This window comes from Erpetoichthys calabaricus, chromosome 5, assembly GCF_900747795.2.
Source record: "Erpetoichthys calabaricus chromosome 5, fErpCal1.3, whole genome shotgun sequence".
Lineage (NCBI taxonomy): Eukaryota > Metazoa > Chordata > Cladistia > Polypteriformes > Polypteridae > Erpetoichthys > Erpetoichthys calabaricus.
The window spans coordinates 59,106,753-59,130,887 of NC_041398.2; positions in this window are offsets into that span (position 1 = coordinate 59,106,753).

Consider the following 24,135-nt stretch of genomic DNA (forward strand, 5'->3'; position numbering starts at 1 on the left):
TAACATGCCTGTACTTCAACAGCAAAACATAGACATATTAACAGCTGTATCTATACCATAAAGGGCCTTGGCATGGAATGTATGCTGTTATGAGTTTTTTGGAAAATGTACAACTTCAGTAGCACAACTTTGGAGGACACAGTAAAAACGTGCTTTACATGAATGGTGACTGGGCATTGGATTAAATCCCAGAACTCATGAATCTTTGAGACAACAGACCAACCCATTGTACCACCAATTATGAAAACTTCTATGTAAAAGAAAGGACATCTGACTACAAGAAGCATTTGTATATACAGTATACTGTACTGGCCATCCCCTGTGGCTCCGCCCACGTAGTAGTGAAACAGGACAGTGAGGAGGGCCCTGCTCGGCTCCCTACTCCTGACATCATGCTTCCTCCTCCCATCGGCCAGCAGCCTCTGTCTCGGATTAGATCAAATATATCGCTCCTGCAAGTGAACTATGATGAGAAAAATTGCAAAATCAACCAGAATGTTCAAGCAAATTCTAGAAAAAAACCCAATCTAAATCCATTAAGTAGTTCTCTCATTTGCTAGCTAAGCGGAGGTAAGGAACGCCCCAAGGGTGGTGTGGTGTGTGAGGAGGGTCCCCACTCCCCTTCTCTCAGCCCGCTGCATGTCTCTCAGAATCGAGCAATAAATCTGTACCGCAAGAGAACTATGATATAGCGCAATTGAGAAAAGTCGCAAAATCAGCCAGAATGTTCAAGCAAATTATAGAAAAAAAAAAAACGTTAAGTAGTTCTCTCATGAAAAGTGGACAGACATACAGACAGATGTTGAATTTTATATATATAGAGATATGTTAGTAGCAAAAGCAAAAAGAATCTAATGATGCTGTTCATTTAACAATCCGATGCCATATGGATAGAAGGTCTTACAGAATCCTCTCAGACTACATTTTTAAGCAGAAGAGGTTATCTGCCTGACTTCAGTTGTTTAAATAGTTTGTTTCTGGGATGACTGGAGTGCTTGGATAGCCTTAGAGACATGACCAAATGCCATCTCATGAAGATAACATATAGAGCTTTATGTGGTGTCCCAATTGTGCAATCAATTAGGCACACAACCCACTGTTATGATTTTCTGTACCTGGAAAGTGCAGCTGTGGTACTAAGCAGTGATGCAGTCAGTGAAGTTGTGCTCAATGGGTTCGGAGTTAAAAGCCTTTAGAGTCTGAGGGGAGAGATTACATTTCCTCAGCTACCTAAGATAGTAAAGTCTCTGTCTGGCTTTACTGATACCAGAGTCTGTATGTGTGATCCATGTCAAGTCCTTGGCATTATGATACCTGAGGTATATAACACTGTTTAACCTATCCACAGATATACTGTTGATGTTGAGTGTGTGCCGTTTCTCTGTTGAACCCTCCTAAACTCCACGACTGTCTTTTTGGTCTTGATGACATTTAGGTTTAAATGAATGGCCTGGCACCAGTACATGATGATGACCACTCTTTCAGGCCCCACCTCTTCGGAGTAGCAGCGAGCGGAAGCACAGAGCAGCGGCATCTCCCACAGGCACATAGCCCTTCGCAAACACCAGACTAAGTTCAACTGCAGTAAAGACGACAACTGACCAGGAGAAATAACCGGCAGTTTGAAATCCAAGTCGATTGCTCAGCGGCTGTTGGAAACCTAAAGCTGATGGTCTCTTAGTGATTCAGCTGAATGCGGAAAGCGCCGAAAGCACCGAAGTTACTGCTAAAATGGAGAAGATGATATCAGTGCTAAAAGTAAGTTCTATCTGCTGTCTGCCCATTGAGGGCATGTTTATATGTTGTGTGTCCTGCAGCATATACAGTTCAGGTTTTTTGGCCGACAGTGTAGACAGCTTCACTTGCCAAAAGTGTTTAGTTAATTTAGAGTTGGTCGGGAAAATACGCAAATTGGAGGACTGCGTTAGGAACCTGATAGCAGTCTAGGTCCCACTGTAGTCAGTGTGTGGCCAAAGTCAGCAGCAGCAATTCAGCCACAGGGTGAGTGGGTAACAGTAAGACGGAGTCTAAGAAGCCAAAATTTAGTCCCTTGGCACCCAGGTCACCAATTTGGACCCAGAACAGATTCTCAGCACTCCACAGCGCGCCTGTGGAAACTGAGAATAAGAAAGTGCTCATAATTGGCAATTCCATAGTGCATAATGTTAGAATTCCAAACTATGTTAAACCAGCAGTTAATGTTAAATGCCTCGCAGGGGACAAGATTTCTGTGTGACACCCCTTGTAGTGGGAATTGGGGTCACCAGCCTACACTCTAGGTGTCTAGTATGTGGGACCCGAGCGTGACCAGGATGATGGTATAAGACAGGGAGACATGGACACAAAAAGGGTTGGGGTTTTTGAAAAATAAAGTGAGGTTTTATTTACAGGTGCACTTCAATAAAACAAAAATAATGTCCTGCGGAATTTTTATATTAATACACAGTCCAATACCGCAAAGGACACACAAAAACAGTAATTAAATGGAGCCCAAAAATAGTGACTATATACAGTATTTATAGTGTTGACTGAAAGTCCCAAATGAAAAAGAATACTGCATACAAACTAGTGAAAACTATATATACACGAACCAAAATGAAGCTGTCTTTCTCCACAGTGCTCCAAGTCAGGAAGCTGCTCCTTCCAACAGTGTATACAGGATTCATCAATACAAAAATATTCAAAATACAGAAAAAGTGTATATACAAAAATAAACAGTGCACCAATAACCCAACCCAATAAATACCTCCACCAAAGTTAATCCAGAGATATTTAGATATACAAGCAAAAAATATTTACAATAAGCAAGGCACAAGCCGTAATGCTTGGTAAATTCAAAAACGCTGTTCTACCAAGTACCTTTCTTTAAGAAGATCTAGTCAGAAAGAACCCCCTCTAGAGGCCATGATTCCCTTTTGTATTCGGCACTCTCGCACCGACCAATTAAACTGTCTTACGTCATCGCTCTGCAAGCACGTAATGACGAGAACGTGTCTGCGAGAAGTGGCATCTCCTGCCCTGTAAAAATACTATAAAAGTTCGACCAGCCGGTGCGTGCGCGCATAGCTGTGCCGGCTTTTGAGATGCAAACTGCGCTTCTGCCTTAAGTGAAAGTAAGCACTTTTAAATTTTTTCCTCCTTCCCTGAGCTACTGCCCAGACAACTACAAACAGGGGATCCCTTTTCTAAACTGCGGTAAACTAATATTAAGGCGCTTCGCACTTTCTTTTACTCCTTTAGTTATGAAGTCGCGGGAGGCACACACAGGAGTGGAGGACCGACAATGCCATCCCGGCTGGTTAATGGCAGGGCCGTCTCTCCAGTCTACACGAGACCCGCTGCGACGCTTCCCAAAAGGCGCTCATATCATCAGCGAAGACGTCTCTCCACACTATATAAAAGAAATAGGCAATTTTCCTTTATTTATACTTTTTAACCTTTTTTTTTCTCAAACCAATGCCTCTCTCAACACTATGCAGATGACACTTAACTAATTTTATTTAATTACAGGTAATGCCAGTAAGGCACATTACCACACACCCTCCCCCTCAAGATTTCAGGTCATATGTGCGGGATAAATAATCTGCCACTAGATTCTTTTTCCCCGCAACATAACGTACCTGAAACCTGTATTGAAGGAGTGCCAAATACCAGTGGGCCACTCGAGCATTAGAATGCCTCATCTTTTGGATCCACTGCAACGCTCGGTGGTTGCTCTCCACAATAAATTCATTGGAAAGAAGATAATACTTTAGGCTATCTACAGCCCATTTTATTGCTAATCCTTCCTTCTCTAAGGTGGCGTACTTCTTCTCTCGGTCAAACAGCTTCCTACTAATAAACAAAATTGGCCTCTTCTCGTCACCCTCCCGATGCATTAAGGCTGCTCCTAAACCTTCCTCAGAGGCGTCAACCTGCAAAATAAAAGGTTTCGCAAAGTCAGGACAATGCAATACAACATTTTTGCAAAATATTTTTTTCAAAGACTGAAAGGCATTTTCACATGACTCTGTCCATTTGATGTTTCGTGGTGCAGATCCTTTAAGCAGGTCGGTGAGGGGCACTGCAATTTTAGAAAAATTAGGAATAAATCTTCTTTACCACCAAACCAAGGAATGACCGTACCTGCTTCTTTGTTCTAGGATGCGGACGATCCTTTATAGCGGCCATTTTGTCAATTTGGGGTCGAATCAAACCGCCTCCTATGGTGTACCCAAGGTATTGCACTTCTTCTTTAGCAATGACTGTTTTTTCAGGGTTAACCACAAGCCCAGCTGTTTTTAACCTATCAAACACATCCGCCAGGTGTTGTAGATGTTCCTCCCAGGTCTTACTGTACACAACAACATCATCTATGTATGCTCTAGCGTAGGGGTGGGCAGATTCAGTCCTGGAGGACCGCAGTGGTTGCAGGTTTTTGTTCCAACCCAGTTGCTTAATTAAAAAGCAATCCTTGTCAATTATTTAATTGCATGGCTTGTTTGTGCTTTAACTCTGCCATGGCAGCTCATTCTCATATCCTAGATTTATTTTCCTTTCTAAGGATATCATCCAAATGATTTGAAGTCTAAAACAGATGAGTTATTCTCAGTCCTTCACTTTTTTCTCTTCACTTTCCTTCCAAGTATTTAATTAAACCAAATAGTGCGTGATAAATACACACAGGTGTAAATGAAAACAAGCTAAATGGAGAAATGCTGGTCTCTTTTGTCATTTGCATGGCATTGCTAATTAGGAGCAATTAAAAACCAAGAATACAGCTGTTTAAGACTAAAATAAGCAATAAGGGTTCAAAATCTTAACGAGCGAGACAACTAAAGTAACGCTGAAGTGTTACTTGAGCAATAAGGGTTTCTTATTAAGCAATTGGGTTGGAGCAAAAACCTGCAGCCACTGCGGCCCTCCAGGACTGAATCTGCCCACCCCTGCTCTAGCGTACATCTTTGCTCCTTGCAGCATTTTGTCCATGAGGCACTGGAAGTTCACCGCAGCTTCATGCAACCCAAATGGCATGACCGTGAACTGGTACAAACCTCCGGGAGCCCTGAAAGTGGTAAGTGGTTTTGCCTTTTCTGTGAGTGGGACCTGCCCACTATGTAAAAGAAAAGAAAAAGGCAAGTTTCCTTTCTTTATACTTTATACCCTTTTTTTTTCTCTCAAACCAATAACTCTCTCAACACCATGCAGAGGACACTTAACTAATTTTATTTAATTACAGGTAATGCCAGTAAGGCACATTACCACATTCTGACATAGAGGCCGCATTAGACCGTGTCGCAGACGAAGAAGTATCTACCTTATTGCTGCATGTCGGCACTAATGATATTTATTTACAGCAGTCTGAGGTATTAAAGAGGAACTTCATCTCTCTATGCACCAAAGCTAAAAGAAAATGTCAGAATTTAGTTGTATCTGGCCCCTTACCAAAATCATATAGAGGGGATGTGATTTATAGCACATTGCGCTCCCTTCACTGGCTAGAAACCTGGTGTGCAAATAAAAGAATAGCATTTGTGAACAATTGGGATGATTTTTGGGAAAGGCCTGGATTTTTCAAAAGAGATGGTCTTCATCCTAACTGGAGGGGATCTTATGTATTATCCCAAAATATGGCAGCAAAACTGCCTGGCTGACTGATTACAGCACCATCCAGGCCGCAGTCATGTGATTTTAAATCACAGGCTGTTGTTTATCCCACCTGTTACTATTCTCAAGCTGTACCCATAATCCCTGTTGTGGGGCATCCAGTAAATTTAGTCTTGATGCAAACTTTAAATTACTTGATAACCAAAAAATAAGATGTACAATTAGACCAAGAGATAAAACCAGACCCTCCACCAGGGATATCTGTAATAGAAATTTACTTCAAATTAAAACAAAAAATATATCACCAGTTCAGAAAGAAGCATGCAGTTTTAAATGTTGCTAATTGAACATTTGCTCTCTTGGCAGTAAAGCTGTTTTGGTAAATATTACGTACAAAATCTGATCTGTGTTTTCTCACTGATACCTGGCTTAGTAAACCTGACACTGTTCCCCTAGCTGAGGCATCACCAGATGGATACTCTTTCCTTCATAGGTCTAGAGATTCTGGTCGAGGAGGAGGCCTTGGAATAATTCATTGTAACAAAATGCAAATCACTTCTAAAAATTTAGGCGACTTTACGTCCTTTGAGGCATTCATTTTAAATATTAAAACAGATTCCAACACAATTATACTGCTAGTCTACAGACCACTAGGGCCATATTCATTGTTCATAACTGAATTTAGCAACCTTTTATCTGATTTGGCTATAAATTATGATCACATAGTATTGATGGGGGATTTTAATATACACATTGATATGGAAACTGACACTTTTAGCAAATGTTTTACTTATTTGTTAAATTCAGTAGGATTTTGTCAGATTGTCAAATGTCCAACTCATAATCATAACTACACATTAGATTTAATTATAACTTACAAAGTTGAAATTCAAAATTTAAATACAGTGATCCCTCGCTATATCGCGCTTCGCCTTTCGCGGCTTCACTCTATCGCGGATTTTATATGTAAGCATATTTAAATATATATCGCGGACTTTTTGCTGGTTCGCGGATTTCTGAGGACAATGGGTCTTTTAATTTCTGGTACATGCTTCCTCAGGTGGTTTGCCCAGTTGATTTCATACAAGGGACGCTATTGGCAGATGGCTGAGAAGCTACCCAACTTACTTTTCTTTCTCTCTCTCTTGCGCTGACTATCTGTGATCCTGACGTAGGGGGTGTGAGCAGGGGGGCTGTTCGCACACCTAGACGGTACGGACGCTCGTCTAAAAATGCTGAAAGATTATCTTCACGTTGCTACCTTATGTGTGCAGCTTTTAAGTATGCTGCACGGTGCTTCGCATACTTAAAAGCTCAAAGGGCACGTATTGATTTTTGACTTTGTTTTTCTCTCTCTCTCTCTCTCTCTCTCTCTCTCTCTCTCCCTGCTCCTGACGGAGGGGGTGTGAGCTGCTGCCTTCAACAGCTTTGTACCGGCGGTGCTTCGCATACTTAAAAACAAACAGCCCTATTGATTTGTTTGCTTTCCTCTCTGTTTCCTTTGAAGAGGAAGATATGTTTGCATTCTTTTAATTGTGAGACAGAACTGTCATCTCTGTCTTGTCATGGAGCACAGTTTAAACTTTTGAAAAAGAGACAAATGTTTGTTTGCAGTGTTTGAATAACGTTCCTGTCTCTCTACAACCTCCTGTGTTTCTGCGCAAATCTGTGACCCAAGCATGACAATATAAAAATAACCATATAAACATATGGTTTCTACTTCGCGGATTTTCTTATTTCGCGGGTGGCTCTGGAACGCAACCCCCGCGATGGAGGAGGGATTACTGTATTACTCCATTAAATGAAGTTATTTCTGATCACTGCTTAATTACATTTGATTTAGTCCTGCCCTTGCCAACGCACTCACAGATTAAAACAAAGACAGTGCGACATCTAGAAACTCTCTCTGGTTTAATGAAAACACTTGAGCTCTTAAATTAGAATGTCGAAAACTGGAGCGCAGATGGAGAACAACAAAGCAACATGCGTTTCAAATTGCATGGACAGAGAGTGTTAAGAAATATAAAAAAGCTCTCTTTAACACTAGAATTACCAGAGCCTATGAGAAAACTTGTAAATCCGGCCCACCTTAAATCCATTCGCACCTCTCCGTCAGCATCTTTTGTCCTGGAAATGTGCCGATAAAGACAAGCAGCCTGCTATTCCATCCCCCCACCGTCGCAGAATGTTCAAAAAGTTCTCCCAGCTCATGCCTTGATTGATTATCTGGGAGTGAAGTGCTGGAATTTTAGAGTGGAAATACAGTAATCCCTTGCTATATCGCGCTTCGCCTTTCGCGGCTTCACTCCATCGCGGATTTTATATGTAAGCATATTTAAATATATATCGCGGATTTTTTGCTGGTTCGCGGATTTCTGCGGACAATGGGTCTTTTAATTTCTGGTACATGCTTCCTCAGTTGGTTTGCCCAGTTGATTTCATACAAGGGATGCTATTGGCAGATGGCTGAGAGGCTACCCAGCTTACTTTTCTCTCTCTCTTGTGCTTACTTTCTCTGATCCTGACGTAGGGGGATTGAGCAGGGGGGCTGTTCGCACACCTAGACGATACGGACGCTTGTCTAAAAATGCTGAAAGATTATCTTCACGTTGCTATCTTTTGTGCAGCTGCTTCCTGAAACGACATGCTGCACGGAGCTTCGCATACTTAAAAGCTCGAAGGGCACGTATTGATTTTTGATTGAAAAACAAACTCTGTCTCTCTCTCTCTCTCTCTCTCTGCTCCTGACTGAGGGGGTGTGAGCTGCCGCTTTCAACAGCTTTGTGCCGCGGTGCTTCGCATACTTAAAAGCAAACAACCCTATTGATTTGTTTGCTTTTCTCTATCTCTGTGACATGATCTGCTCCTGACGCGCACTCCTTTGAAGAGGAAGATATGTTTGCATTCTTTTAATTGTGAGACGGAACTGTCATCTCTGTCTTGTCATGGAGCACAGTTTAAACTTTTGAAAAAGAGACAAATGTTTGTTTGCAGTGTTTGAATAACGTTCCTGTCTCTCTACAACCTCCTGTGTTTCTGCGCAAATCTGTGACCCAAGCATGACAATATAAAAATAACCATATAAACATATGGTTTCTACTTCGCAGATTTTCTTATTTCGCGGGTGGCTCTGGAACGCAACCCCCACGATGGAGGAGGGATTACTGTAATAGATCATTATTTGGAACACATGCATTTCATGTGTGTTCCGTTTCTACAGTAATCTGTATAAACACATTGTTAAAACAGAAACTTTTTCATATTTTAGTAATAAATGTTACAAAATGTAGACATAAGCTATAGAATGTGTGAAGCCTGAAGTCCAAAGATCAAATAAACACTTAGCATGGCAGAAACTTCTTTGAAAAAGCCTGTAGGTATTGGGCCAAGGGCACAGGTGGAGGGTTTCATTTGACAAATTATTCTATGTAGTTTGGGTAGATCTATTCTGGTGAAATAATTTAAGTTGCTTAAAATAGAATACTGGGATTCAGTCAGATAAACTTTGGGGGTTGTACTATATTGTTTCTAATGTCATTCATTTTCAAAAAAATATAGTAAATGTCTCACAAGTTTCGCTAGTAGTTTTTAGGAGGCATTCCTTTGAGTGAGCTGGGTTTGGAAGACAAACAATAGTTGTGAATAAAACTGTTGCATAACCAGAATTATCATTTATAATTTTAGAGAAATAGGACTGCCTCTCAAGTCAGGAATATTTGTTGTATTCATTTATTTTAGCCTTCAATATTTCATAATGGACTATCAATTTTCTCCATTTATGTTCAGCTCTCTGTCATGTTCTCTTTAAATCAGACACTCTTTGGGTTTTCCAGGGTATAACTGTGCTATCCAATACTGTCTTTTCAGGGGTGACTATGTCAGCTGCAGCTCTCCATAGCATAGAAATTTTCTACCGTGCTATTAATATTGTTGGCCTTGTTGAGGTAATCATTACAAATGGACTGGTGGTTTAGAACATTAGCAAACTTTGAATCTGCAGATGTATCAACGTAACTTTTTTAACAATATGCTTCTCATTAGTTGCAGTTGTCAGTATTTCTACGTTAAATAATATTAAAATGTGTGTCTGATATATCAATATCCAAGACCTGCCTCACATCAGATTTGAATTCTTTTGCAATGACTAAATCCAGTGTGTGTCTTCCCTTATGTGTGGGCTGGTTGATGTGCTGGCTGAGATTAAACGAGTGCAGGAGGTTCATGAAATCTCTTGCTATCAGGTCACATTGATTATCAACATGAAAGTTAAAATCGACAACAATTAGCAACCTGTCATAGACACCAAGTCTGAGAATTCCTCAATGAAGGATGCATTATATTTAGGAGGTCTATAATATTGATAATATGAGTGACTGGGACACACCTTGAATAATAATGGCAAGATAACCAAAACACGTGAATATACCAAAGTTGACATCTTTACACTTTAATCGGCTTGAGTAGATATTTGATAAACTGGCAACTTTTTTTCCTTGGTGAACCGCTTGAGTAAAGTTGTAATTCGGAGGTGCAATTTAAATTAAAACTATTGTATCATGAAAGCTAAGCCACACTTTACTTAAGGTAAGAAAGCCAATTTTCCTATCACTAATAAGGTTGTTAATGTAAAAAGTCTTCCTTTTTAACGCTCTAACACTTAGTAAGGCCATAGTTAAGGTTTCAGAAGAGCACAGCTGAATTGGAGTGTTACAACAGCTTAAACTGTTATTCATTTTAATGCTGCTTTTTACAGATTTTTTACTTAATCTATAATCTGCATTTATAATTCTAATACAGTGCACATCTAGAGGTGAAATGGTAATTCAATTATTCATATTTATACCACTTTGTCCGGGTTTATTACCTAAACTATCTAGTACAGAGGTTCTCAAACTGTGGGGCGTGCCCCGTTGCCATATATAACGTAATTTCGCTATTCGTAGGAATATTTTAAACTTGTAGCAGTGTATCTGCAGCAAAAAATATGGGAATAAATTTTATTAGGGCTTCAAAAAAACGTTAGGGGTGCGCGATTAAAACTGTTATGAAAACTCGGGTCGCAAATACTTAAATGTTGAGAAACGCTGATCTAGTATTAGGTTGTTGTCCATGTGAGGTTTGCACGTTCTTCCTGTGCATATGTTCCTCCAGGATACTCCTATTTTTCTTATATTCTCAAACATGTGATGGTTAGGCTGACTGGCCTTGTGTGAGTTTAGGGGTGAGTGTGTGTATCTGTCTGTGATGGGCTGGTGCCCTGCCCAGTTATGTTTTATTCCTTGCACTAGGAACTGCTGGTTTAGCTTCCAGCCTTAAAACTCCCCCGCTACCTTTAATATGAATAAACGGGTTTGAGAATATAATGTTATTTTTTTAGTTTAAATCATTTGCATTACAGGGTTAGGTGGCGGCTGCTCATGGTGCACCATTAGATGATATTATTAAACTCTCATTGTGTGTTCCAGAACAATTTCACTTTAGTCCTTGATGAAAAAGAAAATATATAGCTCTTATAAAGAATATTTACTCTGAAGTCTTGGGTATCTAAAATTTCTTTGATGTATTTGAAGGTAATATGAAGTTAGGATGTCACCTGCTTCATTAGTTTGTTTTGAAAGTATGTACAGTATTTCATTGATGTTTTAAAAACATTAGTCTTCAATATAGTAATTAGTCATTTTTACTCTTTAGCACATCAGAGGGAATAATATACGAGAGTCATGAGAGTGAAGAATATACAATCAAGTTATGAAATTCTCTTTTATAAAATTATAAAGGCAAATATTCACCAAATTGACCTGCTAATTTAGAAAGTACTTACTTTTGTTAAAGGTGCTTCAAGTTTTTCTGTCAAACAAAAAAAAAGTTTTCTATTAATATTTAAAAACATTTCATCGGCAAATACACATTGATATCTGGCAGAGAATGTTGCTCCTGCTCCGTTTTCCTGCCACATAGTACCGGCAGCTACACACTCATATCTGAGATGTTCCTCTGTTAAATAGTAAACCTATGGCAAAGAAACACAGTTGATCTTCAGAAACTTCCTCATAAACTGTATTTCAATGAGAAACAAACACATTCTTACCCATCCTTTGTGGGATCAGCTACAGGCATGCAGGTTTACCACGTTATGTCCTTCTCATACAAGATTTGTAACATTTAAAAGACCCAGACGCGACCAACCTAATGGCTCACTCTCCTGTCCTTTCTGCCCCAGTCGCCGCTTCTGAGTCACTGAAACCAGGAGAGGAGTGCTGGACCGTGATGTTTTCCAGTTGCAACATATGTGCTTGCCTACTGAAGATAATCAATAAAGTATTGTGTCTGTAACTGCCAGTTCAGCAATAAAGATTTTGTTCCTTGGAAGATTTTGTTCCTGTGCAGCTCTGTGTCCCAAGCTTGACAATATACAGTATATGTGATAAACTGGGGTACTATTCATTCTGTATCCTGCCTTGTGCCCAGTGCCATTGGATTAAATTCTGTTCCCTCCCAATCCTAAAGTGGATCAAGCAGGATTGAGAATGTTATATTGCTTAATACAGTGACTACACATCTAAATTTATTACGTTTTACTGTGGATTTCTAGGTGGCACGGTGGAGCAGTGGTAGCATTGCTGTCTCGCGATTAGGAGACCTGGGTTTGCCTCACGGGTCCTCCCTGCGTGGAGTCTGCATGTTCTCCCCGTATCTGCATGGGTTTCCTCCAGGTGCTCCGGTTTCCTCCCACCGTCCAAAGACATGCAGGTTAGGTGCATTGGCGATCCTAAATTGTCCCTAGTGTGTACTTGGTGTGTGGGTGTGTGTGTGTGTGTGTGTGTGCGCGTGTGCCCTGCAGTGGCTGGTGCCTTGCCTGGGGTTTGTTCCTGCCTTGCGCCCTGTGTTGGCTGGGATTGGCTCCAGCAGACCCCTGTGACCCTGTATTGGGATATAGCGGGTTGGACAATGGATGGATGGATGTGGATTTCTAAAGTCTACAGACAGTTTTCCAAATTTCAATCTTATACATACATGCTACATGCCATGTCAGGGTCTCAGACTGTGGTTTGGGCATGCCGGAGCTTATCCTGGCAGCATCAAGTACAAAATCCGCCCTGGAGAGGATGCCAGTTCACCGCAGGTCCAACTAATACTTGGCCTTTGAAATATAAAGGGAAAGCCATAATTTTCTGAGGAGAAAATCCATGAAAATACAGGGAGAATGTACAAAAGAACAATAAGCAAAAGATTCAAATCCCAGGACACTGCAATTGTGAGGTAACAGTTCCAACTAAACAGAAATCATGTCAGACATTTGTTCCACTACAATAAGATCTTTTAACTTATTAGATTATTAAATCTTTAACTGGGTCTGTTCCAGTATTCACACTTTTAATTGGGGTTCTTTTGTGATAATTGTGAAAGCCTTGGAGAGTACAGCTCACCAAATCCAGGCACAAACAGGCAGAACACACAACTGTAAAAGCTTTATTTTCTTGGTGGGGCAGCTCTATTCCCCGCTGCCAATTTCAGAACACAATACACACTGTCCCACACAACAATACTGCTCAGTCCCTTCTATCTTTCTGTCTTTTCTTTCTCTCTTCTCTCCTATGCCACCTCCACTCCTCTTCTAGCAAGCATTGTCCTCGACCTCCTGACTCTGGCTCCTTGAATGGAGTGAGGCAGCCTCCATTATAGTGCACCTGATTACTTTTGATGACGTCTGTCACTGCTGTTAAAGTGATATATTTATGAAGGAAGATGCTATGCTGGTTTAAATATCAATAAGCTAGATTTAATACACTAAAATGAAAAAGGTGACAGAAACTGAGGTAGCCATGACAACGGAAACTTTAGATTAAAATATCTTTATTTTAACACGACAAATTCCACCACTAAAACAAGGTATCGACAATATACTAACAATCCATTTATTCTTCATTCACTCAGAATATGGAACCAATGTAGAAAGCACTTCAAGTTAGAGAATATCTTATCTGTTACACCTCTACATGATAACCACCTTTTTTCACCCTCTCAAACTTACACAGTTATTAATGTTTGGAAAATGCATAGGATTAAATCTTTTAGAGATTTGTTTATAAACATTGTCTTTGCATCCTATGAACTATTACACTCTAAATTTAATCTCCCATCAACACAATTTTTCCACTATCTCCAAATTATAAACTTTGCTAACAAAACCTGCCCAATTTTCTTCACCTCTCACCTAAATCTATTCCAGAAGAATTATTGCACATTCTTGAGGACAGCATTTGTATAATATATAAAACCATCTTAAAGGGCCTTCCTTTTTAAAGATCCAGGAGTACAGTGGGAAAAGGATCTCTTACTCAATGTTTCAGAAAAGGAGTGAAAGGCAGTCACACACAGAATTCACTCTAGCTTCATATGTACAAAACATTCAATTATTCAATTTAAAATGTTTTATCAAGCACAACTGTCTTGTTTAAAATTGTCCAAAATGTTTCCAGGGCAAGATCCAACCAGCGAACATTGCAATCGAGCTCCAGCCTCACTAGGCCACATGTTTTGGGTGTGCACCAAATTAACATCATTCTGGATGAAAATTTTTAAATGTTTATCAGACAGCCTTGGTGTCCCAATCGCTCCTTATCCAGTAACAGCTATGTTTGGTGTACTCCCAGATGGGATTAAAGTGGAGAAGGACAAACAAACTGTAATTGTCTTCACTACACTATTGGCATGTAGACTTATCCTGCTCAGTTGCAAGAATCTTAACTCACCTCTTTTAAGTCAGTGGGTAACTGATGTTGTATATTATTTGAAATGGGAGAAAAATCAAATTCTCACTTTAAGGATCTGCTCAAATTATTTTTAAAACCTGGCAGGATCTAATCAATAACATTTTAGAATAAGCATTTATATTGGGGAGAAGGACTTCTCTCCCTCTTTACTACTCTCAAAGTTTTACTCTGGCTGTTGGTCTTTCTCTCTTTCTCACAGGTGGGAGTTGAATTGAATTTAGTTTTGTTTGACTTGATTGTATGCAACATTACATGCTTTTAATAAATAAAAAAAAAGACCACCCTACTCATATTACTGGATGAGTTTGAAAGCAATAGCTCTCTATTAATGAAAAAAAACAGTGGAGAAAAAATAGGGTCTATATGTTGTGACATTTTTGAGCTCTTTTGAGACCCTTCCTAATGGTCTCCTTCCTTACGTCTGTCGAAGTTTGCTTGACCTTTACCCAGGTTTGCAGCACCACTGAGGAAACTGCAAGTTCACAACCTCTCAACATAACATGTCTGTCACCCAATTGTTGATGTGGGGGACATTATAATCCTACCACTGACCTGGCCCTGTCACTGCTTGTTTGCTGTGTATGTGTATATGGAAGTGGTAGCTCCCATTTGAATAAACACTCTGACTGTTCCTGTTTTGATTGGAATAAAGTTGGTTTTCTGAAGCCTTTGGTCTCAGTGTCAGCAAGACAGTGACTCACATGCCACAAAGTAAATACCACTTTATAAAAAAAATTCAGTATAAACATTAAGAGCCCAGTTGTTATAAGCATCCATAATCACTAAGTTATCTGATGGAGTTCTCTTTTCTCAGTTGTTTCTATGACATTTACTCTCTCCAGAAAATTTCTGTAATACTTTTTCTTAGACAGAAACATGTCTTTGTACTTTTTTGTCATCAGTCTATTATAAATGTTCCTAAATTGGAAAAATAAACAAGTGTATAATATGTAAAGCTTTCTTTATAACTGTCAAAACAGACTTCAACAACTTCAAGTGTAGGGCACTATTTATAGGGAGTTTCTATTACTTTCTGAGAGGAAAAGTTAAGGTTACTGAATGGATGCACCATTAGCAGTGAGATTTTTGACTGCCAATCAGAGTAAATTACAAATACTCAAGAAAAATCCTGATTGGCACTTTAACAAGCTAACATTATATACTCAGGGATTATATTTAAATGTATGGAGAAAAATTAACTAAACAAATAAAAAACTAAATGATAAGAAAACTGATCAGAAAGGTGACCATTTCCAAATCACAGGGATAGTGCTCAAAAGGTATCCTGTCATCATATCATTTTCTCTAAACTTATAAACTTCTCTTTTACTGTGTCTACTATGGAAACAGTTCCTAAATATTACTGATAAACTGTTATTTCACACTAATGCATAAAATGTAATGGTGTAATAATAAAATATGCGTATTTAAGCCAAAACCAAAATCCAGTTTTTTATATAAAATACTCAAAGAATAAATGAACATGTAAGGGGTGCAAAACTACAGGCTCACCCTTGGATATTCTGTTACAATTAAATCAAACCACATGTGTCAAAATGTAGACTTCTTCATCCATCGATTCTAATGCTAGTAATATAAAGACCAGTGCTTTTCACAACCAGTCTGGTCCCTTCCTCAGGTCCTGAAAATACAATTCCATTACACTGATAAAGCATTTAACAATGAAAGTGGTGTGAATTAGAGTTTCACATTGTGAAAGTCACAAAAGCAGACCAGGGAGATTACTGGCCTGTTCAAAACAGGTTTATTCCAAGTCAGCCATTCACCTAACTGCTACCTACAGAATGCGGCTCCAACAGGCCTAAAAAAATAAGATGGTCAATTAAAATGTTCAAAATATTTTTAAAAAATCCCAAATTTAACCAAAATGCCTTACATAGGAAAAAAAACTGCTTTGTGGAAATAATCTGAACTATTATTTTTATAAACTGAATTTATTTAAGAGGAAAAAAAACAGCAACAAAGGGGGGTGCCTAAAAAGGTAATGCAGGGCAGACAACTGCTAATACACAATCCAAAGACAGAATCCCAAGACAGGACCAATATAAATTCAATAAACCATAAAATCCAAATGAAAATCAATACTCACAGAAAGCTCCATTATTAACTCAATTCCTGGATTTCTCTTTCTGTCCGACTTAAAAAGCCAGAAGGAGGACCCAGCAAAAGAGACATCAGGGTGGCCTTGCCTCCTAAGGCTCCACCCAAACAGTACAGAAAAAAGTAGCACATTTAAAGAGACAGAATACAAATAACAAATAATAAATGAATGTAACAGAAATAACATTGAAAATTATTAAACACAAATCATAAAACATAAAATAACTATAAAGCTTGAGAAAAAACCCTTACTGTAAATCAGAAAGTACACTCTAAATGCAATTGTTTTCAGATTTATTGCATAATTTAAGACATTTTGTTTTCTATTTAAATATATGTTATTAAGGAAATTTAGATGTTTTTTAAGAAATACTTCTGAGATATATTTGGACGTGTGGAATCAGTGGCGTAGAGAATGGTGGGACTCGCTGGACCCAGGCCCATCCTGATTGGCCATAGGCTCAACCAATCAGTTCACTGCATATGGAATTTTCTGTCAAGTTTTGTAATTGATTGGGTATTTGTTATTTTATCTTTCCTTCAGTTTTGAAGTGGTATGACAAATCCCATTGGATTAATGATTTTTCAATAAATAAATAAAGAAATGGGGCGGTGTTGTGAATTTCCCCTTTGGATTAATAAAGTATCTATCTATCTATCTATCTATCTATCTATCTATCTATCTATCTATCTATCTATCTATCTATCTATCTATCTATCTATCTATCTATCTATCTCAAATACTCATTAGAACACTCTAGATGAGAACAGGCCATTCAGCCCAACAAAGCTCGCTAGTCCTATCCACTTATTTCTTCCAAAAAAACATCAAGTCGAGTTTTGAAAGTCCCCAGGGTCTTACTGTCTACCACACTACATGGTAGCTTATTCCAACGTGTCTATTGTTCTTTGCGTAAAGAAAAACTTCCTAATGTTTGTGCGAAATTTACCCTTAACAAGTTTCCAACTGTGTCCCCGTGTTCTTGATGAACTCATTTTAAAATAACAGTCTCGATCCACTGTACTAATTCCCTTCATAATTTTAAACACTTCAATCATGTCACCTCTTAATCTCCTTTTGCTTAAACTGTATAGGCTCAGCTCTTTTAATCTTTCCTCATAATTCAACCCCTGTAGCCCTGAAATCAGCCTAGTCGCTCTTCTCTTGACCTTTTCTAGTGCTGCTATGTCTTTTTTGTAGCCTGGAGACCAAAACTGCACACTATCTTATCATGTACAGTGGGGCAAAAAAGTATTTAGTCAGCCACCAATTGTGCCAGTTCTCCCACTTAAAAAGATGAGAGAGGCCTGTAATTTTCATCATAGGTATACCTCAACTATAAGAGACAAAATGAGAAAAAAAAAATCCAGAAAATCACATTGTCTGATTTTTGAGGAATTTATTTGCAAATTATGGTGGAAAAAAAGTATTTGGTCAATAACAAAAGTTCATCTCAATACTTTGTTATATACCCTTTGTTGGCAATGACAGAAGTCAAACGTTTTCTGTAAGTCTTCACAAGGTTTTCACACACTGTTGCTGGTATTTTGGCCCATTCCTCCATGCAGATCTCCTCTAGAGCAGTGATGTTTTGGGGCTGTCGCTGGGCAACATGGACTTTCAACTTCCTCCAAAGATTTTCTATGGGGTTGAGATCTGGGGACTGGCCACTCCTTCGTTACCCGGACGGTGTGTTTGGGATCATTGTCATGCTGAAAGACCCAGCCACGTTTCATCTTCAATGCCCTTGCTGATGGAAGGAGGTTTTCACTCAAAATCTGACGATACATGACCCCATTCATTCTTTCCTTTACACGGATCAGTCGTCCTGGTCCCTTTGCAGAAAAACAGCCCAAAAGCATGATGTTTCCACCCCCATGCTTTACAGTAGGTATGGAGTTCTTTGGATGTAACTCAGCATTCTTTCTCCTCCAAACACAACGAGTAGAGTTTTTACCAAAAAATTCTATTTTGGTTTCATTCCTCTTCTGGATCATCCAAATGCTCTCTAGCAAACTTCAGATGGGCCTGCACATGTACTGGCTCAAGCAGGGGGACATGTCTGGCACTGCAGGATTTGAGTCCCTGGCGGCGTAGTGTGTTACTGATGGTGGCCTTTGTTACTTTGGTCCCAGCTCTCTGCAGGTCATTCACTAGGTCCCCCCATGTGGTTCTGGGATTTTTGCTCACCATTCTTGTGATCATTTTGACCCCACGGGGTGAGATCGTGCGTGGAGCCCCAGATCGAGGGAGATTATCAGTGGTCTTGTATGTCTTCCATTTTCTAATAATTGCTCCACACCAAGCTGCTTACCTATTGCAGATTCAGTCTTCCCAGCTTGATGCAGGTCTACAATTTTGTTTCTGGTGTCCTTTGACAGCTCTTTGGTCTTGGCCATAGTGGAGTTTGGAGTGTGACTGTTTGAGGTTGTGGACAGGTGTCTTTTATATTGATAACGAGTTCAAACAGGTGCCATTAATACAGGTAACGAGTGGAGGACAAAGGAGCCTCTTACAGAAGAAGTTACAGGTCTGTGAGAGCCAGAAATCTTGCTTGTTTGTAGGTGACCAAATACTTATTTTCCACCATAATTTGCAAATAAATTCTTTAAAATCAGACAATGTGATTTTCTGGATTTTTTTTCTCATTTTGTCTCTCATAGTTGAGGTATACCTATGATGAAAATTACAGGCTTCTCTCATCTTTTTAAGTGGGAGAACTTGCACAATTGGTGGCTGACTAAATACTTTTTTGCCCCACTGTATGTGTAACCTGATTGGTAGTAGAGATGTGACTATAACAGAACTTTAAGTAGCTTAATAAAGTGTTTTCGATGAATACCAAGAGATAGTTTTTGATTTTGAGGGTTTGTTTCTGCCATGGCAAAACAAATGGAAATATCAAGGTTTTTCAAAAAGCCTCATTTAGATGTAGAGGAATGCCTGGGGACAAAGGAGACACACAATATGCAACAGTGTGTGGCATAGAAAATGACAGGAGCAAACATTTCAATCACATCTTCATCTGAGGAGACTGTGGCTTTAGCAGCCCCAAAAGACAAGTATGCTGTGACAGAACCACCAGAAGATTTGTCAGCCATTGACGAACAAGCCACTCAACCTAATTTGCAATAATTTTTGAGAACTTTGATAACAGGAAAGGCATGATGTTTCTCTGGGAAATGGTATGATCAATTCAAATGTATCAAATACAGAACAACTAGGGACTGATTTTGTGTGTGCGTCTGCCATGGCACAAGAATGATCGATTGCCTTGACAATTTTTGCATGGTCCTAATAATTAAGTTATGTGAATATAACACAGTAGATGTATTTTTTGGAAAAGTGCCCTTATATATCCTACTAAAAATGAGAACATGCACATTTATACACAGGCCCACCCTAAAATCTATTCCTGGCTACACCCTTCTATGGAATATTTTGAATGGAGAATACTGACCTCATAGAGAACTAAGGCCAACAATGAAGCAGTTGAAAGGCCTTAAGGAAGTTTGAACATTGCAAAGGCTTTGGGACCAATCTTAGAAAATTCTGTATTGGTTGTGGTTTTAATCTCACTTTCTCCCTCTTGCTAACTTTTGATCTTTCTTCCGGTTTGACAGCCATTTTCACCTGCGTTGTCCAGCTGCCCCTATGTTTTCATGGACGGATGCACTTCTTCATCCGTCTAACTTTCTGTAGTCACCTTTTACAACAGTTAAAAGAGACAGTGGTCTTTGTCTTTCCCCAGGTCACAGAGGAATGGCAGTTTAATCATTACCTAGTAGATATATTGAACTGTTAAAAAGGCTCACATTTAAAACCAACAGCAATAATGTTCAAATTAACCAAATAATACACTGTGAAATTCATAGTGCCTTTGTTCTTGACCTTGATCAGTTGCTGAAAGTATGGCTGGCCTATTTGGGTCTGTAGAAAAGAGCCCAGCAGGCAAATTAGAACAATCTGAATTGGCTCTTGGGCAGCATAGTGAAATGTCCTTGAATCATATGATAGTTAACATTGAAATATGTGAAAAAGGAACCTATTTTCATCACAATATATTATTTTTAACTTTATTCAGTACCAGCTTTACAAACCCCAAAGCTTTAAAAAGCCACTGTTTGTGAAAATAAATGTCAGTTTTTTATGTCACACTGCAATATCATTATGGAATTCTGTACACTGCATACTTTAATGGATGCCTATGCCTCATTGCTTTAATATCTGTGAACCTTTATATGCGCTTTGGGCTTAGTATATTGTTTTGTGTGTTCACATCAATAAAAATGCTGACAATGTAGATATCATTTTCAATTCAGATAGCAGAAATTGCTTGGGAGGCTGGTATTTTAACATTTTACAGTTATCATTTTCAGAGCATTATGTGTATTTATTCTAACAAAAAACTGTTATTGGTCAGGAATGTTCCTTTTTAATGTATCTTTTTTTAACATAGCATCATACTACATATTCAAATTAAACTTTAGAATCTCAGGTGTAATAGGAGACTGAGGTCAAACATATTTGTTTTGCACTGATGCAGAATACAGATACCACTGACATATTTTTTCCTGTGTAGTTTTAGCTATAAAACAAACTATAATACTTTACAATACTACAAGTCTATTAATCAGTTACTGTTTTGTTAAATCCCCTTAACAAACACTGTTTGATCCTAGTAAAACATTTGTAGGAGGTGTATCTATTAGTCAGTTAAGGCCAAGTCACATTATGTAATTTTTCCAGTGATCTTATATAATCTTAGCACGCCAGAGGCAGTCAAAGTCTATTCTCATGATCAAGTAGTGTGGCATAGTGTGGCATACCCAGTGACTCAGTCTGACTAGTCCTTGACTTGCCCCGGCAAAATCAAATAATTTTGATTTTTGTCTTAAGTCACATGGGTAAGCTCTGTGTGCATGAGAACTGATGATTTATGAGGGCCTACCAGGAAGTACAATAAATATTAAGCAACGTAGAATAAGGAACACAATTGTTTTGCACATTGCAAACAGAATAAATGTTTGTCTGTCTGATGTCTCATGTAATATATACCACAGAATGGAAAAAAATATTTTTAAAAAAGGGGTGTTGATGGAGGTTGAGCATGGCATCCCTGTAAATCCACTGGCACTGCCAGGCAGCATATTATTAGCTGTTAGAAAATGGGGCATGCACATAATTCTTTGGAAGTGTGAGACTGTGCTCAAAAGTTGTCATGCAGTCAGGTAATTTGACATCCCTAAAAATTTCTAATCTTCGGCGATGAGATCAGCAACAGCAGTCATCAAGTTTGACATCCCCTCTAACTAGAAGTCGTGTAATGTGACATTAGGTTTACTACTATGTCTACTACCAAGATCTTAACAAAGATTTTATTGGTGTTGCATAGCTGTAAGACTATTAGCCTTTAAAACCCCCTCTGTAAAATGTTACCATATAAAGGCCAACGTAAAGATCTGGCATGAACTCCTTTCATTGCATGGAAATAAATTTCTATAAACGTTAGTTCAATGTGGTAGCATTCATTTTCCTTCATAAATATGTTTATAATATTTACTAGGGGGCAAGCCCCCCTGGCACCTTTGGCACCCAACCCCCGGTTGCGGCCAGAATATCAGTAAAATCTGTAAATGTACAAAAGAAAAACTATTATTTATTGGAGTCAAAATCACAAAATTCTATAAATATGCAAAAGAAAAATTAATTATTATTTAACGGAGTAAAAATCATGAAATGAGAATAAAATATTTACTCTCTTACTGATTGGAGTATTCCTGTTAAACTGAAGTCCACTATGCTCGATGAGTATTTATAAAAGACTAAATGAATGATTCATTTGTTTTTACTGACAAAAACACAACTTTCTTGATATTTTTAGTTTATAATATAAAAACAGAATAAGTATCTGAAAATCTAACAATATCACATTAAAGTTCGATAAATTCTGAAAAGAATGATACCAAACATATATATGTAGGTTTTAAAATTAGCCTGATTTAAAAAACGTCACATAAAATCGTTGCACAAAATCGTTGCATTTTTAGGCTTACGATTTTATATATATATAGAATAGATTTTGCTCTTCTTTTCCATTTTTGCTATAATTTTGTAGAAATAGGTTTTATTTATTGAAAGTACCATTAGTGCAGCAAATGGTCTGACCAGATGATTTCTGGCAATCTGTAAAAATAAAAGTAAATGTTACAGCAATAGAGCAGACTAAGGGATGGATTATTACATTTATAATATACCTTGATCAATTAGAAAAAAGTAAAATGTAATAATTTGATGGATTCCAGAGTGAACCAATCTGTAATACATGAAGCTTCCCGTTTATGGTATAGTTGTATCATTTATTTGCATTTCTTCAAGGTTGCAATAATGACGTTGTTCCTTAGACGAGGAGCTTTGTTGCTTTAGATATTGACAATGAGAATGTATTTTTATGTGATGTCATCATCTTATTTTTTAAAAATTTTATTCTTTATTTAGATCAAGGACATCTTTATTTCTAATTCATTTTGTATTGTTTTGTGTGGCTGTCAATTAAGTTTAATAGAATGTTCCAGAAGTTATTTACATTGTTAGTTCAGTTTTTAAAAGTTCAAGTTAACTGCTCCCTCTAGCTGTTGTTTCAATATCTTTAAGGAGATCAGTTTACACACTTTCTTCTCAAAAGTTTTAGACTTTGGCTAATAAGGTGCTATGTTATTCTGAAAAAGCCAAATGTGATCATTCCAAGTAGAAGTCTAATTTTAGTGTGTGTGTTGCTTTTATTATAGCAAAAAACTGTAAAAGTCAAACTATTAAGGCTGTGATGTTGACCTTTGAAATTGCAAGCTGGTCCAATATCTAGGATCAATATATAATAATACCTCTTCCTCCATCTCATACCTATTACATCGTAGAGGTTGCTTGTTCAGAGTTTGAAAAGGTGCCCAGGAGATAGAGAAGAGAATGAAAATAAAAAAATCTATCAGGCATGGTAGTCATAAGTATAACCTATAAAAAAGAAATCAAACCAGCCTTGGTACATCACCATCACCTGCAGCCCCAGCAGTAGCAGCACAGTCGGCTTCTTATGAATTACGGACACTCAGCCTTTCATTAAAGGCTGCTGACGATTGATTGTCCCTTACATTTTCGTGTAGATTATTTCAAAGCAACAAAACTACGTATTATTTAAGGTCATTTTAAGATCTTCTACTATATGAAAGATAAGGACAGCTGTACATATTGTAGATTCATATGTGAAAGGAAAATTTGGAAATCAGTTGGAAAGTTGCCTAGCAGCCAGTGAAGAGGCAGAATAGCATAATCTACTCCATAGCTGTTGTTATTGTTTTGCATGAACTCTAGGGTGAACAATTTTTGTCAGAAGTATTACAGAAATTTTGTTTGATACAAATATATGAGCTTGTTCTTCGGTACCCTGCATATTAGAAGAGGAATAAGAAACACATGTCTACAATTTATATGATAAATTAATTGAGAAAGAGCAACCATCACACCAAATCAGACTGTTCTACTGTCATTATCTGCCTTTCAAACATATTTCATATGAGCAAAACATTCATATAAAATGTAAAGCTCAAAAAAGGGATGGAAACAAAAGTATAAAAGAATAACATTTATAGGCTGCAGATC